The following is a 6000-nucleotide window of genomic DNA, read 5'->3' as shown; positions in this document are numbered from 1 at the left end:
TCTATTACACTCACTCTGCTACTGAGTCTATGTAGTAAGGTTTTTATTTTGGTCATGGTACTTTTATGCTCTAAAATTTCCACTGGGTTCTTCTTTATGTGTTCTATTTGTTTGATGAGACTTGTTTTTTTTATTTGCTACAAGTGTGTGAGTTTTTAAAAATCTTCATCAGATAATTCTAACATTACGGGCATCTAAATATTGCCTACTTATGTTTTAAATTCATACTGAGGTTTTTCTGAACCTCAGTGTGAAGAACAATTTTTGACTGAAAGCTGTACATGCGAGTGTTGTGCTGTGAGGCTCGGAATCTTATCTAAACTTCTGTTTTAGCCAGTGAGCTCTGAAACCACTTACGTGGGGAAAGGGATGGAGAAGGGCTGCTTCTCTGCGACCAGCTGAGGGTGAAGAGAGAGGACCTCCTAGTTACTGAAGGGTAAGAGCCCGCAGTAGGCGTCTGCTGACTCATCCCTGACTTGGAGGGTATCAGTGCCTTGCTACTTCTCTCTGCATGGTCTCCACTGGCACCACAGGAGCAGGACAGGGGGCTCATCACCTCTAAATGGGGGAAAGAGTCTCACCATCCCATTGTTGGTATACTAATCTGAAACAACCTAATAAAGTGGGGATTAGGGCACCTCTTTACAGCCTTGTGAGTGAGTGTGGAAGTCTAGGTTTCTCTCTTGGCTTTACTAAAGTGGGTGGGGCGGGGGACAGCGAAGGAAGCCACAAAGAGAAAGAAAAATACCCTATGAGATCGCTCATATGTGGAATCTAAAAAACAAACAAACAAAAACAAAGCATAAATACAGGACAGAAATAGACTCATAGAGAATACGACTTGTGGTTGCCAGGGGGGCGGAGGGTGGGAAGGGACAGACTGGGGTTTCAAAATTGTAGACTAGATAAACAAGATTATACTGTATAGCACAGGGAAATATACACAAGATCTTATGGTAGCTCACAGAGAAAAAAATGTGACAATGAATATAAATATGTTCATGTATAACTGAAAAACTGTGCTCTACACTGGAATTTGACACAACATTGTAAAGTGATTATAAATCAACAAAAAATGTTAAAAAAAATCTGGTAGAAAAAATTAAAAAGAAAATATTTTGTCTTATGAGTCTGCCTCTTTCCTGATTGTTAGCCCAGAGTGAGCTGGCATTTGTTGGAGTTTTAAATATTTTAATCTGCATAATTTGGTGTTTCCAAGTTGCTAGTTCCAACTCTGGAATATGTGAAACAAAAAGAAAATCCAGCAGAAAATTAATACAGAAACATGGACCTTAACACAAATTTACCAGTCAGCTTAATAGATACATATGGAACATTCCATACACTATCAATAGAATTATTTTTGTAAGTGCACATGGAATATTCTTCAGGATTGATCACAGGCTAGGCCAAAACACAAATTTTGTAAATTTAAGATTAAAATTGTATTAAACATCTTTTCCAATCACAATTGTATGAAACTAGAAATCAACTAAAAGAAAAAACAATCTGCCAAAACCCACAAACATGTGGAGGCTAAATAATATGCTACTTAACAACCAGTGTGTCACTAGAGAAATCAAAGAAGAAGTAAAAAAATATCTGGAGACACATGAAAATGGAAACAAAATGATCCAAAATCTGTGGGACACACCAAAAAAAGTTCTAAGAGGAAAGTTTATAGTAATACATGCCCACCTCAGGAAAAAAAACTCAGATAAACAACCTAACTTACACCAAAAGGAACTAGAAAAAGAAAAAAACAAAACCCAGAATTAGTGGAAGGAAATAAATAGTAAATGTCAGACCAAAACTGATTTAAATAGAAGCTAAAAATAGAAATATTAATACAACTAAGAGCAAGTTCTTTGAAATGATAAACAAAATTGATAAATCTTTAGCCAGACTCATCAAGAAAAAAAATACTGAGGGCTCAGATAAACAATATCATAATCAAAAAGGAGAAGTCACAATGGACACCAGAGAAATGTAAAGGATCATAAGAGATTACTACGAATAATTATACTCCAATAACATGGACAACCTAGAAAATGGGCATTCTAGAAATGTACAGTCTCCTAAGACTGAATCAGGATAAAATAGAAAATATGAACAGACCAACTACCAGTAAAGAAATAAAATCAGTTAAAAAAATTCCCAACCAAAAATGTCTGGGACCAGACAGCTTCAAAGGTGAATTCTACCAAATATTTAAAGAATAGTTAACATCTACTCTTTTCAAATTATTCCAAATATTGAAGAGGAGAAAACACTTTCAAACTCATTCTACAAGGCCAGTATTACCCTGATACCAAAACCAGACAAATACACCACAAGATGTACACACAGGCCAATATCACTGATGAACATGAATTCAAAACTCTCCAACAAATTCAGGTCAAATTCAACTATAATAAAAGAATCATATATTATGATAAAATGCAATTTATCCCAAGGATGCAAAGATGGTTTAATATCCATATACCAATTAATGTAATTGATTAACAATAATTAAGAAATGAAGAATAAAATACATGTGGTCATCTCAACAGATATAAAAAACTTTCGACAAAATTAAACATCCATTTATGATAAAAACTCTCAAAGAATTGCATGTAGAGAGAACATACCTCAGCAATAAAAACAAAAAGTCCGACTATGACAAACTTACAGACAATATCATACTCAACGGTGGAAAGTTGAAAACATTTCCTCCAAGATCAGGAACAAGACAATGACGCCCATTTTCACCACTTGTATTCAACACAGAATTGGAAGTCTGAGCCACAGTAATTAGACACAAAAAATAAACAAAAGGAATCCAAATTGTAATAGAAGAAGCAAAACTGCCACTGCTTGTAGATGGCATAATATATAGAAAATCCTCAAAATGGCACCCAAAACTACCTGAGCTCATCAATGGATTTGGTTAAGTTGCACTCTACAAAATTAATATACAGAAATTTGTTGTGTTTCTATATAATAGCAATGAACTATCAGGAAGAGAAATTAAGTAAAACAATCCCAGTTAAAATTGCATAAAATATAAAATACCTAGGAATAAATCTGCTTAAGGAGGTAAAGGACCTGTAGTTGGAAAACTATAAGACACTGATGAAAGAAATTGAAGACAATGAAAACAAATGAAAAAACATACTGTCCTCATAGATTGGAAGAGTTAATAGTTAAAACGAACATTTACCATGGTGATTTACCCAAGGCAATTGACAGATTCAGTGCAATCTCTATCCAAATACCAGTGGCATTTTTCACACAACTGGAACAAAAAATTATAAAATTTGTGTAGAAGCACAAAAGACCCTAAATAGACAAAACAATCTAGAGAAAGGAGAGCAAAGCTGCAGATGTCATGCTTCTTGATTTCAATCTGTAGTACAAAGCTATAGTAATCAAAATAGTATGGCAGTGGCACAAAATCAGACACGTAGAACAATGTAACAGAACAGAGAGTCAAGAAGGAGTTGCCAGAAGAAAACATAGGCATTACACTCTTTGATGTTGATCTTAGCAATATTTTTCATTTATCTCCACACTCAAGGGAAATAAAAATCAAAAATAAGTAAATGGGATCAAATCACACCAGAAATTTTGCACAGTGAAGGAAACTATCAACAAAAGGAGAACACTGCCTGCTGACTGAGAAAGATATTTACAAATGACATATCAGATAAGGAGTTAATATGTAAAACACATAAAGAACTACAACTCAACATAAAAAAAAATACACAACCCAAGTAAAAATGAATAGATGACTTGAATAGACTTTTTTTCAAAGAAGACATATAGGTGGCCAACAGGTACATGAAAAGATGCTCAACATCACTAATTATCAGAGAAATGAAAGTCAAAACCACAATGTCATAGTACTGCACGCCTGTCAGAATGGCTACTGCCAAAAAGATAACAAATAAAAAATGTCGGCAAGGATGTGGAAAAAAGAGAATTCTCATGCATTGTTGGTGGAAATGTTAATTGGTGCTGCCACTTATGGAAAAAAATATGAGGTTTCTTAAATAATTAAAAATAAAAATATCATATGATCCAGCCATTCTACATCTGGGTATTTATCTGTAGAAAATGACAGCAATAATTGGAAAAGATATATACACCCCTGTGTTCATTGCAGCATTATTTATCATAGCCAGGATATGGAAGCAACCTAAGTGCCCATCAACAGATAAATGGATAAAGATGTGGTATATAAATATAAATATATACACACACAATGGAATATTACTCAGCAATATAAAGTTAAAATATTGCCATTTGTGACAATATGGATAGACCTAGATGCTATTATGCTAAGTGAAATAAGTCAGAGAAAGACAAATACCTTATCATTTCACTTACATGAGGAATTAAAAAAAAAGCAAATAAATAAGCATAACAAAACAGAAACAGAGTCATAGATATAGAGAAGAAACAGGTGCTTGCCAAAAGGGATGGGGAGTAGGAGAATGAGAGAGATAAATAAGAGACACTAAGAGGAACAAACTTCTGCTTCCAAAATAAATGAGTCAGAGGAGTGAAATGTATAGTGTGGGAAATATATTCCATAATTATATAATATCTTTGCATGGTGACAAATGGCAACTAGAATTATCGTGGTGATCATTTTAGAATCTACTGGAATGTTGAATAACTATGTTGTGCACAATAACATAGAGTTGTAGGTTAGTTATATTTAAAAACAAACAAGCTAACTAAACGAAAAAAAGATCAGATTTGTGGTTACCAGAAGCAGGAGGTGGGAGGAGGAGGAGGAATTGGATGAAGGTGGTCAAAAGGTACAAACGTTCAGTGATAAGTACTAAGGATGTAATATACAACATAATAAATATAATAAACACTGCTGTATGTTTTATAATAAAAATTGTTAAGAGAGTGGATCCTGAGAATTCTCATCACAAGGAAAAAATGTTTTTCTTCTTTTATTTTGCATCTATAAGAAATGATGGATGTTCACTAAACTTACTGGAGCAATCAGTTCATTAAGCACGTAAGACAAATCATTGTGCTGTGCACCTTGAACCTACACAGTGCTGTATGTTCATTATATCTCAATATGTCAACTATATCTCAATACAAAAGGGGAAAAAAGACAATGTGTCCCCTAAAAAGTAGCCAGCAACAACAAAACATCAGTGAATACTTTCCAAAGGAATAAGCAGCAATTGGTGGCCAGTAAGGACATTAAAAAATAGCTTAAAATAATCATTAAGGGAATGCAAATTAAAATGATAATGATGTAACACTATATAAATATATATAACTGCTAGCATGAGTAAAATTTTAAAATTGTCAGCCACTAAAAATTAGTGAGGATTTGAATAAATTGGAAATCTCATACATTGCTTGTAGGCGAATACATGGTAGTTTATCTATGAATTTTAATAAAAAATTGAAAACAGATATACATACCCCAATGCCCAAAGATTCATTTTTATATACTTCAGAAACATTATACCTATCCAGAAAGTTTTGTATATAATTTATTATTTAACTTTAATTTGATATGTTCTTTGTCAGTGAGATGTTTCCCACTTTTCTCTTAATATTTTTTTCAGAGATTGAATTAAAATTAGGTGTAAGTATGCATTAAAATTTAGAATTGAAAATTAATTCATTTTAAATAAATTCTGGCTGTACACCAGAAATTGACACAACATTATAAACTGACTATAACTCAATAAAAAATAAATTCTGATATAAATTTGCATTTATCTTGTAATTTTAAAATTGAATTACATAGATATGTTCTACTGAATTCAGATTTTCATCTCTGTGCGTAAATACATACATACACATGCATGCAATGTATTTCTGAATTTTTTCTATAATTTAAATAATTTTTATATATTTTTGTTATTTTTACAATATTAACTGCTGTTACATAGCAGGCATGTTTTAGTGTGAGAACCCATTTATTCAACTGTACTGTCTAAATACTTATTTTAACCATATGTCCTTTTAGTCCCT

This window comes from Camelus bactrianus, chromosome 29 (assembly GCF_048773025.1).
Source record: "Camelus bactrianus isolate YW-2024 breed Bactrian camel chromosome 29, ASM4877302v1, whole genome shotgun sequence".
NCBI classification, from domain to species: domain Eukaryota; kingdom Metazoa; phylum Chordata; class Mammalia; order Artiodactyla; family Camelidae; genus Camelus; species Camelus bactrianus.
Note: the sequence above shows the minus strand (reverse complement) of the source record.